The following is a 12678-nucleotide window of genomic DNA, read 5'->3' as shown; positions in this document are numbered from 1 at the left end:
TTACATGCTGTACAGTGTGGAAGCAACTTTTGCACTTTACCCATCAGGGCCTCTTCTCAGTCACTGCTTGGAGGAGTTTCATGGAGTAATTAGAGAAGCAGTGATACTGTGGGCCCTCACTCACCAGGTCTGCCACTTTCTGCTGTAGATCCATATGTTCTCTTCAACCAACTGCTGTTTTTGTTGTTGTTGTTGTTGTGTATGGGTTTTTGTTTTTTGTTTTTTGTTTTTTTTTTTTTGGTTGTAGTTTTGTTTTGTTTTTACAAAAGGTTGTGCCTTAGGAGAGAAGGAATCAAGTTTGGCCACCTTCCAGATCTAGAGAACTTGAAGGCCACCAACAACATGCCCTGCCTTGACTGGTTTCCACCCAGGTGGAGTCTGATGTGGTTACTGACGCATAAGGAGGATATGAGTAGGAAGACAGAGCAGAGTCAGCCATGAGCCCTCTTGGATGGCGAGAACTCTTCCTTTTTGAATGGATATTGAGGCATTTAATTAATATTTGACTAGACACATTCTGATTACCAAATCAAGGCTGATTTATTACTTAAAGCTAGTAAGACTGCCCATTAATTTAGAGTTCTTGGTATCTGTCCAAGTTTCCATTGGAAGGTAGGAGAAAAATTACCGCTTCTGAATAAAATGTTAAGGGATAGTGGGTGCCAAAATGAGGTTACGTTCCTATTACATCACAGATCTTTTGAGTTGCCCCCAGAGAGTCAAGTATGTGCAAGAATACTTGTGGTTGGATCTCAGGTTTGTAGAGAGAAGACAAGGAAAGATGAAGTAAACTGCTGTCTGTTCAAGAGCTGCAGACTTTCCATGCTATGCTAAGGAGTTTATACTTTATTTGAGTGGACAGTGAGAGAGAGAGACAGAGAGAAAGGTCTTCCTTTGCCGTTGATTCACCCTCCAATGGCTGCCACGGCCGGCACACCGCGCTGATCCGAAGGCAGGAGCCAGGTGCTTCTCCTGGTCTCCCATGGGGTGCAGGGCCCAAGCACTTGGGCCATCCTCCACTGCCCTCCCGGGCCATAGCAGAGAGCTGGCCTGGAAGAGGGGCAACCAGGACAGAATCCAGCGCCCCAACCGGGACTAGAACCTGGTGTGCCGGCGCCGCAAGGTGGAGGATTAGCCTGTAGAGCCACAGTGCCGGCCAGGAATTTATACTTTAACAAGAAATGGAAATACACAGAGGAGATTTTACAGAAGAATAATATGTCTTGAGCATTTATTATGCTCCAGGTCCTACACTAGGTGGTTTCTATTAATTATCACATTTAATCCTCCCCCAAAAAACCCTATGAAGTAAGCTGTTTAATTATCTCCATTCTAAATTTGTAGGAACTGAGGTGTCCAGAGCTAAGTCTCTTGCCTGTAGGCACACAGCTCATCAGAGTAGAATTAGCTTTGTTAGGATAAAGTTCCTATGATTGAGTTGTGCCTATCTAAAAGGAGACATGTGAACAGGTATGGACCGTATGCTTCCTATGTCCCTCTGTTTCCTGCTTGCCAGGGGATTGTTGCTCCATCATCCTCTAGCCTCACCAGATGCCTGAACCATTGGGGCCATCCAATTTTGGACTGTGAACTTCCAAAACTATAAGCCAAGATCGACTTTCTTTCCTAATTAGTTCCTCTCAAGTATTTTAGTTTAAGTAACAAAAACCAACCTCATGCATTACCTTGTGGCCTTGACCACTTTACTCAACTTCCATCTGCCTGATTTCCTATTAGATAGCACCTACCTCATAGGATTCTGTGAATATTAGATAAATTAATATACACATGAGCCTTCTTTAAAACGTTTCTGGAAAATGGAATAAAAAGACAAGCTTATGTTGAAGCAAAACAGTTTTTAAATCAATAAATAAAAAAGACACGCATCTGAGGGATCTCCACTACTGTTCGTGAAAAATAGAATATTATGAAAAGACTAAGCATGGATTTCAAAATTTTTGCACCAAAATAAACTTATCTTCTAATTCTATTTTCTATGAACTTTTGAAAGTGCCCTTATACTGCTTTGCTTTAATGCTACTTTGTGCATGCACATATTTTCTCCCTTGGTTGATTATAAGCTATGATATGAACCATTGTTTATTCTTTTTTGAATCCCTCTTAGGCCCTCTCCCTTTCATTAAGGAGATGGTATGGGCCGGCGCCGCGGCTCACTAAGCTAATCCTCCGCCTTGCGGCGCTGGCACACCGAGTTCTAGTCCCGGTTGGGGCACCGGATTCTGTCCCGGTTGCCCCTCTTCCAGGCCAGCTCTCTGCTCTGGCCCGGGAGTGCAGTGGAGGATGGCCCAAGTGCTTGGGCCCTGCACCCCATGGGAGACCAGGAGAAGCACCTGGCTCCTGGCTTCGGATCATCGCGGTGCGCCGGTTGCAGCGCGCCAACCGCAGCGGCCATTGGAGGGTGAACCAACGGCAAAAGGAAGACTCTGTCTCTCTCTCTCACTGTCCACTCTGCCTGTCAAAAAAAAAAAAAAAAAAAAAAAGGAGATGGTATGTAAGTGAGTCTTTAGAAAATTTGACTAAATTACCATGATGCACTTGAGAAACAAATAAATAGGATGACATGTTGGTGCATGGAAAGAAGGGAATAGAGTCCCTCTAGTCACTCTTCCTCATTCGCTGATGACTTACACCTGGTGTACTTGTCGGCTTTCTCCTCTCCTTGCCTGTGTCCTCATTCTTGGTGACTTCAACAACCAGATAGATAAGGCATATGTTTTTTCTTTTTCTCTTTCAAAATTTGTCATGAAATTTACATAAAGTAAACAACTGAGTGTGTTTAGTACATGAGCAATGCTGTGCAACCACCACATCCACCTGGTTCCAAAATATTTGCGTCATGTCCAAAAGGGAATCCTGTACCTGTGAAGCAGATGCTCCTTGCTCTCCTGGTTTACTCTCCTCACTTAAATGATCTTTTCTTCCATCCTCCCTCCTCCCACAGCTACCCCTCAAATTGTCATCACCAACTTCTAAAGACCTGATTTTCAAGTGTCTTTCTCCCTAATCACTCCTGCAAAGATTCTGATCCCTTTTTCTCAAATAGTAACTGTGCTCAAGTGTTCACCTCAGCATCACTACTCCCATCCACTGTCTCTACCAGCTCTTTACATTGTTCGCTACATTCTTACAGCTCCCTTTACACCCACAGGTTCTGTGATCTGTCATTCAAATGCATTGCTTATAAACATTCTTGCCATTCTCTTCGCCCTCACTCTGTGCTGCACCTGCAGACTGGCTGATATTGCTGGATAAATTGCACAGCCAACCACACATGGCAAATCTTAACCCTCAGCACTGCTTCACAAACCCCCTGTGTTGTCCTGAGGAGTTTGATTCCCACTCTGCTTTCCTCCCAGACCTTCTACAGCACTCCTCCTCTCTGTCTCCATTTGGCGGAGTGAATGAGGAAACAGAAGCTATTCATCAAATTCCTCATGTTTTCACCGCCAAATGGCCAGCCTTTGCAGTGATATGCCTTTGATACTGTGGGAGAAGTTCCCCTGCTCTGACCAAAGATCAGATAGAATCAGGTCAGATCAGATCCTCCCTGAGTGAACTGAATCTCAGCCTCTTGTTTCCTCAAGGATTTCAGACCTGCAATCATTCCCTTTATGTCCTGTATCCTCAACCTCTCTGTGTACAGCACAGTTCCCACTAGCATGCAAATGTGCATGGGGCAGTAGTCTTTAGAAAATTTCTCCTTTGTCTTTGTGTGACAACCATCCCCTCACTTCACCACCTATAGCGTCTGTAGCCACTCGCTGAATTTCCTAACCCTTCATTTCCCACTCAGTCCACTTCAATCAGAAATCTACCCCAAATACTCCACTGAAACTGGTTTCCAGCAAAATCATCAGATACTTCTTCCTTTCCAAAGCCAATGATCCCATAAGTTCTAATCGTTTTTTTTTAAAGAGTTATTTGTTTGAAAATCAGAGTTACACAGAGAGAGAGGGAGAGGCAGAGAGAGAGAGATCTTCCATCCACTGGTTCACTCCCCACTTGGCTACAATGGCTGGACCTGCGCTGATTCGAAGCCAGGAGCCAGGAGCTTCCTCCGGGTCTCCCATGTGGGTGCAGGGGCCCAAGAACTTGGGCCGTCCTCCACTGCTTTCCCAGGCCATAGCAGAGAGCTGGATCAGAAGTGGAGAAGCCAGGACTCGAACTGGTGCCCATAAGGGATGCCAGTGCATTAGGCCAGGGCTTTACCTGCTGCACCACAGCGCTGGCCCCAGCCTTAATCTTATTTTACTTCTCAGTAGTGTTCCAAAAGGTCCATCATTTTCTGTGCTTTCAAGCACTCCATTCTCTTGATTTCTGTATTACATTCTTAGGCTTTTATAAAAAATTACCACAAACTGGATGGTTTAAAACAGCAGAAATTTATTTCCTCACAATTCTGAAGGCTGGAAATTTAAAATTAAACTGTCATCAGGGTCATGCTCCCTTTCTTGCCTATTCCCAGCTTCTAGCAGATCGATCCTGGCCTTCATTGGCCAGTTGGATGCTTCACTCCAGTCTCTGCTTCTGTCATCACATCACATCACATCACAGCACATCTGTCTTTTGTAGAAACACTAATCACTGGATTAGTACCAGCTATAGTCTTCACCTGAATTTAATTATATAGATCCCATTTCCGTATATAGTCACATTCTGAGATTCCAGGTGGGTAAGTATTTGGACAGTGAGGGCATTGTTCAGCCTACTGCAGCTTCTGAGGCTGCAGGCTTCCCTGGTTTGCCTCCTCCCCCACAGCTGCTGCTTCTCACTCTAATCTGAGGGCTGTCTTTCTTTCCATAACTCAGCTACAAATGTTGGAGGGCTTTAGCATTATTTTGTGTTTACAATGCCCTTGTGCTTTCTATAAGCACTCCATTTCTGGGGGAATAGCATCTGATCCCATAGTTTTAAAATTCCACTGCTGACTTCCAAATTTGTATTCCAGCTCTCAGCTCTATTCAAATTCCAGCTTCATAATAGTAGTTAAGCTTTATTGGACATTTACTATGTGGCAGACACTGTTTTAGACTCTTTATATGTATAGTCAGCATGAGACTCAATCCAGGTATCCCATATCTGTGAGTTTCTTTCTTTTTTTTTTTTTTCTTTTTTAAAAAGATTTGTCTATTTGGAGGGCAGAGTTACAGAGGTAGAGGCAGAGAGAGAGAGAGAGGTCTTCCATCCGTTGGTGCACTCCCCAGATGGCTGCAACCGCTGCAGCTGGGCCAATCCGAAGCCAGGAGTCAGGAGCTTCTTCCTTGGGTACAGGGGCCCAAGGACTTGGGCCATCTTCTACTGCTTTCCCAGGCCATAGCAGAGAGCTGGATCAGAAGTGGAGCAGCCGGGACTCGAACAGGTGCCCATATGGGCTTTACCCACTGAGCCACAGCACCAGCCCCCTGTGGGTTTCTTATCAGTGGATTCAACTAAGCATGAATTGAAAATATTTTGATAAAAATTGCTACTATACTGAACATGTAAAGACATTTCTTGTTATTATTCTCTATACAATGCATTGAGTAACTGTTTACATACTATTTGCATTATATTAGGTATTACAAGTAACGTAGATATGATTTAAAGTGTATATTGTGGTAGTTCTGGATCTACTTCCTTGTGGATTCTCGGGGTCAACTGTATTAACTCATTTAATCATCACAGAAATGAGGGGTTAGTACTAAATATATATAACAAAGAGAAAGTAAGAGCAACTCGAACTTCACAGGACAGGAATGATTCATTTTTCAATATTTATTTATTTATTTATGTATTTGAAGGGGAAAGAGAGAGCATGGCAGCATGTTCCCATTCTCTGGGTCACTACCTCAAGTATGTTTAATGGCCATGGTTGTGTCTGGGCCAATGGCAGGAGCTGGGAACTGAATCCACGTCTCCCATGTGGGTGGCAGGAACCCAATGTATTGATCCATCATTGAGACCTCCCATCTGCATTAGCACAAAGCTGGAATGAGGAGCAGGAGCTGGGAATTCAACCCAGGTCCTCTGTTGAGGATTGTCACTGGCATCTTAAGTGCTATGCTAAATGCCTGCCCTGGGTTAGTATTGTTTTTATCTCCAATTTGTAGATGGAGAAACCCACATACAAGAAGATTGAGTAATTCATGGTTCAAGCCTACATAGCCAACAGAGCCAGAATTTGAAACTGAGTAGGCTGGGTCCAGAGTCTGCTTTTAATTACTACAGGGTGTTCCTTTCCTCTAGACATGTATGTGGGGCCTTTTAAAAGCACATGGAAAGCAGAATTAAAAGACAAATTTATTTTTGGTGCAAAAAAATTTTGAAATTCATGCCTAATGGAAAGCCAGGACACTCTGTCAAAAAAAAAAAAAAAAAAGACCTAAATGAAGGATCTCCACGCGTGAGATCCCAGTGGAAGGAACGGGCCATCAAAGAAGGAGGTACCTTTCTCTGAAGGGAGGAGAGAACTTCCACTTTGACTATGACCTTGTCTAAATATGATCAAAGTCAGTGAACTCAAAAGGCATCTTATGACAAGAGCCTAGGTTGATTACTGACGCCATAAACAAGAGTGTCAATTTGTTAAGTCAACAACAGGAGTCACTGTGCACTTACTCTTCATGTAGGATCTCTGTCGTTAATGTGCTGTACATTGTGATTTAATGCTATAACTAGTACTCAAACAGTATTTTTCACTTTGTGTTTCTATGTGGGTGCAAACTGTTGAAATCGTTACTCAATATATACTAAACTGATCTTCTGTATATAAAGAGAATTGAAAATGAATCTTGATGTGAATGGAAGGGGAGAGGGAGCGAGAAAGGGGAGGGTTGCGGGTGGGAGGGAAGTTATGGGGGGGAAGCCATTGTAATCCATATGCTATACTTTGGAAATGTATGTTCATTAAATAAATGTTAAAAAAAGAAATTCATGCCTAGATTTTTTTCATAATCATTTTTCATGAACTTTTTGAAGACCACTCACATTCATGATTTCAAATATTTTTGTACCAACATAAAGTATAATTCTACTTTCCCTTGAGCCTTTTGAGGTACCCTTGTATATTCAACAACTTACTTGATGTCTGCACCTAGATATCCAATAGGCATCTCAGATGTGAGCCAAATAGAATGTTTGACTCCCACCCCCACCTCTATCTTAATCTATCCTTCCCTGCTTCCATATCTTAGTATTTGGTACCACCAAATCCAGTTCTAGAAATCAAATTTGACTCTTCTCTTTCCTCACCCAGACTAGCCTGTGTTCTGTAAACCAAATCAGTTCACCAGTGATCCCTACTAGCTTGATCTCAGGAATAATCTCCAATCTGTCCATTTCATGCCCTGTTCACCCAGCCTAATTCATGTGGAGGTACTGTTGTTGGCAAAAAAAGAGACAGAGTATGAAGACACAGCCAGACCAGGTTTATTCAGAAGAATAAAGGCTGGGTGGGGCTTACCCCCTGGTGAATGCATGGCAGAGAGTTGCCAGCCAACACACAGCTCCCTCCCTTACAGACTAGTGGTTATGTAGTACAAAGCGGCAGGAAGGTGCTTGGGGGTCTGTGCTAAACCTGGGCTGCCAAGATAGAAACAGAACTAAGGCTAGGTCTAACGGTCCTTTGAGATAGCAGTGTGAGCTGGGAGGGGTTTGTGCTGAAGCTGAGGCTGGACCCCGAGGGTGAGCTGCTGAACTGGGGAGAGAGAGCTTGGGAGGAGTAGGGAGAGTTCAGGCTGATAGCTGGACTCTTCAGATAGTGGTGTGTCCAACAGTTGAGGCAGGGCAGGGCTGGTCAAGTCAGGGTGGGCCTGTATTAGCAAGGCAGAGAAATGGGGGCCTGCTTGCTGTTAGGTAGGTGAGGTCAACATGGATCTAAGGCTTTCTATTCTCCATCAACCATCGTCTCATGTTACTGCAATACCTTCTACCTAGCCTTTCTCCTTTGACTTTTGTAGTGAACCCACAACCCTGCAGCTAGATGAAATTTTGGGGAGACACATCAGACCATGACATTCTCCCTCCCCATTTCAAAACCCCGCTTAACTCCTCCAATTCAGAATAAAATGCACACTCCTGGTCTTAGCAGACAGCACCCTGCTTGATGTGCTGCTGCTCACCTCTCTGCCCCTTTTACCGCTACCCTTCTAGATGTTCACCCAGCTCCAGGTGTGAGCCTCACCTCTGCTATTCCAGGGAACTCCCCATTCTAGGCCTGCATCAAGTCCTTCCCAGCTTTTCATACTCCTGCTGGAAATGCCAGCAAGAAGTGCTCCATCTTCCTATCATCCTGGCCTAATTGCAGACATTTTCTCCTCAGAGAGGCCTTCCATGAAGTCATCATCTGATTAGGTTGTCATCTTTCTATCACATTGTCCTGTTTGTGTTCTAACCTCATCTTTGTTTATTTGTATAGAGGTCATTTTTATTTTGTTTTTATTTGAATCCCCAGTGCCTAGAATGGTGTCCAATACATGGCAACCTCTGAATTATACTTGTATATTTTTTAGTGGATGAATGAATGAAAGAAATTGACATGAATGAAAGAAAGAAAAGGGCTGATACTCGTGGGGGTTATTTGGAAATTAGTTATATGACGTAGTTTAAAAGAAAGAAAGCTGATCAACTTTTGTAGAGGAGAAAGGACATTTTTGGCAAACAAAACAAGACAATCAAATAAGTGATCCTGTTTTAACATTTTTAAAGATTTATTTGTGGTTTTTTTTTTTTTTTTTTTTTTTTTTTTTTTTTTTTTTTAGGGTTTTGTTTTTTATTTGAAAGGTAGAGCTACAGAGACAGGGAGGGAAAGAGAAAGACATCTTCCATATTCTGGTTTGCTTCCCAGATGGAAAGAGTAGCCAGGGTTGGGCCAGGCCAAATCTAGCAGCCTGGAACTCCAAGTGGTCTCCCATGTGGATATAGGGGCCCAAGGACTTGGCCATCTTCTGGTGCTCTCCCAGGCATTTTAGGGAGCTGTATCAGAAGTGGAGTAGCTAGGACTTAACTGGCACTCATATGGAATACTGGTGCCACAGGAAGCGGTTTAACCCACTGAGCTACAATGCCAGCCCCTGTGATCCAGTCTTGAACAAGTGGCAAATATGAGGTCACTTCAGAATGTTTGTGGAAAAGTTCAAAGATGATTTATTTTGATGCAAAAAATTTTGAAATCTATGCATATTTTTTCATAATATGCATTTTCACTAACTTTTTGAAGATCCCTCATAGAGGCTGTTAACTATATTTATTTAGGTGATGTGGAAAATTGGTCAGTATAGAAATAAAATAAGCTTATTGGGTAAATATTTAATGTCAAGATAAGGGGTTTTAATTCTGTACACTTTCAACAGGTATTTCTTGAGTTTCTGGTGGGTACAGGTACTTTTCTAGGTACTTTTTCTACAATATGGGACAAAAGAGCTAATACCTATCTTCATGGCATTTGAATCTAATGAAAAACTGACATCAAATAACAGTATTCCATAAACATCAATACAAATTGTCAAAATGTGCACCAGGTTTATATTTTGTAAACATTACACAATGTAGGTTTGTCCCTGGGATTACCTGTTCCCCTTTGGCCCTTATTCATTCAGTTAGCTCAGTCTTTTGCACTTAATGACTCAGAAAACAGATGATTTGGCAGAATCCAATGTACAACTAACAGGAATCTTGTCTTAGCTTGTGAGTTTCAAAATGCCAGTTTTCAGAAGGCACAGAATATAACTTCTGGCATGAAAATTTCAGTGAGTCAAACAAGGCTTTGTGGCCCAGAGACTAGCAGCGTTTCCTCTGGTTGGAGGAGTGGAGGAGAGTTAGAAGCAAAGTAATTAGAACGTACACGGTTCAGGATCTCTGCAAAAGCAGCCCCCAGACCATTTCACTGCCCAGGTCATGCTACAGTCGATGACAGAAATCGAGATAAATTTGGGCAACACGAAAGCAGAAGAGAACGTTTACCTTATCAGGCACAGTCCAGCAGGTTGACAAACATCAGAGCAGCAAGGATTTTATGCAAGTCTCTGTACTTGGTCTTTGATACGTCCCAGGGTCACCATGCTTTTCCTTAGTGCAAAGGGTAAAATGACCTCAAGGCAGCTAGAGTAAAACTTCTTTTTAATTCCTGGTTGGATCGCTTCTCGGCCTTTTGGCTAAGATCAAGTGTAATTCCTGGTTGGGTAGGGACTCAAATTATAAATTAAGGTGAATTATAGAAAAGATTTTTTACAGGCCGGCGCCGCGGCTCACTAGGCTAATCCTCCGCCTAGTGGCACCAGCACACCGGGTTCTAGTCCCGGTCGGGGCACCGATCCTGTCCCGGTTGCCCCTCTTCCAGGCCAGCTCTCTGCTGTGGCCAGGGAGTGCAGTGGAGGATGGCCCAAAGTCCTTGGGCCCTGCATCCCATGGGAGACCAGGATAAGCACCTGGCTCCTGCCATCAGATCAGCGCGGTGCGCCGGCCGCAGCGCGCCTACCGCGGCGGCCATTGGAGGGTGAACCAATGGCAAAAGGAAGACCTTTCTCTCTGTCTCTCTCTCTCACTGTCCACTCTGCCTGTCAAAAAATAAAAAAATAAAAATAAAAAAAATAATAAAATAAAAAAAATAGTGGAAAAGATTTTTTACAGACCTGAGTTAGTAGATTGAAACCCATTACTATCACTGACTGATAGTGTTATGAATAGAGCTGCACCAAACTATGAAGAGGTATGTGGACTCCAACTGGATGTGTTAGGTTATCAATAACAGCTGCGCCCACCTTCCAGAAAGACTTAGAAGACAACCTAGAATATAACAAAGCCATTAGAGTAAATGAATCCAATGTCAACATGAAACAACTTGGGGGAAGGGTGTTTGACTAGAGTTAGGGAAGTGTCTATGAAATCCCTGTAATAGGGTGCCAGCACCCATATGAGCATTAGTTTGAGTCCCAGGTGCTCCACTTCCAATTCAGATCTCTGCAGACGTGCCTGGGAAAGTAGAGAAGAATAACCCAAGTTGGCGGGCCCCTGCCACCCATGGCACCGGTCCCTCTCAAATGCACTTTTGATCTTACAACCTTAAATGGAGTATTAATTTCTGAAGGCAAACTAATCATAGATAATCTTTTATGGACATAAAAGTTGTCATCAGTAATATGAAAAAATTCATCCTGGTGCTACCTGTTCTAGTGCCTTAAGAGAGAAGATATGGTGCCACATTCATAGACTCTTGGGGATTTAATTTAGATGTGGGGCTCAAGGAAGACCCCTCTAGAAGATGTCTTGTGAGCAAAGACTTCAAAAAGAGGAATTTTCTAGGAAAGGAGCAAGGGAGAGGTGAATGTTAGGTGGGATTCTGGAATGAGAAAGGTATGACAGAGGAATTGATGGAGGTCTGGTCAAACTGAGTCAGAGGGAGAAGAGCACAGATGGAGTAGGAAAGAGAGCTGGAGCCAGATCATGCAAACCCACGGAGGCCATGCTAGGCCATATATTAAACAAATACAGCATATGGGGCCAGTGCTGTGGCGCAGTGGGTTAAAGCCCTGGCCTGAGGCGCCGGCATCCCATATGGGTGTCAGTTTAAGTTCCAGCTGCTCCACTTCTGATCCAGCCCCCTGCTCTGGCCTGGGAAAGCAGTGGAGGATGGCCCAAGTCCTTGGGCCCCTGCACCCACATGGGAGACCCGGAGGAAGCTCCTGGCTCCTGGCTTTGGATTGGCACATTTCTGGCCATTGCAGCCATCTGGGGAGTGAGCCAGCGGATGGAAGACCTCTCTCTCTCTGCCTATTCCTCTCTGTAACTTTGCCTTTCAAATAAATCAATAAATCAGTAAATATTTAAAGTGAAAAGGAAGGAATGGTTATGAGAGACCCTAGGAAGAAAGTACCTGTAAGTCCTGATGCTGGTTTTTTTTTTTTAAAGATTTATTTTTGTTTGAAAGTCAGAATAAAGTGAGAGAGGAAAAGACAGGGAGATCCTGCATTCATTGGTTCGCTCCCCAGCTGGCTAGCACTGGGCAAGGCCAAAGCCAGGAGCCAGGAACTTCCTCCAGGTCTCCCACGTGTGTGGCAGGAGCCCAAACACACAAGCCATCCTCTGCTGCCTTTCCCAGGCCATTAGCAGGGAGCTGGATCAGAAACAGAGCAGCCAGAACATGAACCAATTGCCATTAGGGATGCCAGCATTACAGGTGGCAGCTCCAGCTGCTGTGCCTCAACATCAGCACGGTGCTTTTTTGCTAATAGCCATGATGGGAATAGAGGAACAAATTGTATTTTCTCCCTTGGAATAAGGATTGTTGCAGAGCCTTTCTCTTTGATGATTACAGAAAAAACATTTCACAATTGGATTTGCTGTCGTACATGTTTTAAATGTTCCAGTTTCAAATGTCAAGGACTTCAAGTGCCTCTTTAAAATCCCATACTATTATAGCTCAAATTTCTGAATACTATCTCATTATTTACTGGTGGAGTTAAAATGAATGAAGTAATCATTGAAATCTAGGCTCTCAGCCACTGTCATGGTGAGGCAAAAGCTCTGTTAGAGATCTGTTGAAGGACATTGTTTAAAACTCAGAAATATCTTTCTCTTGTGAATGTGGCAGAATCAGAGCAGCATGGTAGTGACTCACCTGGACCTTAAATAGCTATGTGGGAGGGTCATGTGAGTTTTCATTGGAAAGGAAGTGGAAGGGAG

At 43.5% G+C, this 12678-nt stretch overlaps 1 pseudogene; it reads left to right on the top strand.

Moving 5' to 3' along the window:
* Positions 1–10131: 10131 nt before the first annotated feature.
* On the top strand, positions 10132–10226 carry LOC133758902 (U2 spliceosomal RNA; annotated as a pseudogene).
* Positions 10227–12678: the final 2452 nt, after the last annotated feature.

This window comes from Lepus europaeus, chromosome 4, assembly GCF_033115175.1.
Source record: "Lepus europaeus isolate LE1 chromosome 4, mLepTim1.pri, whole genome shotgun sequence".
In the NCBI taxonomy this organism is placed as follows: domain Eukaryota; kingdom Metazoa; phylum Chordata; class Mammalia; order Lagomorpha; family Leporidae; genus Lepus; species Lepus europaeus.
Note: the sequence above shows the minus strand (reverse complement) of the source record. Positions and strands in the feature narration are given on the sequence as shown.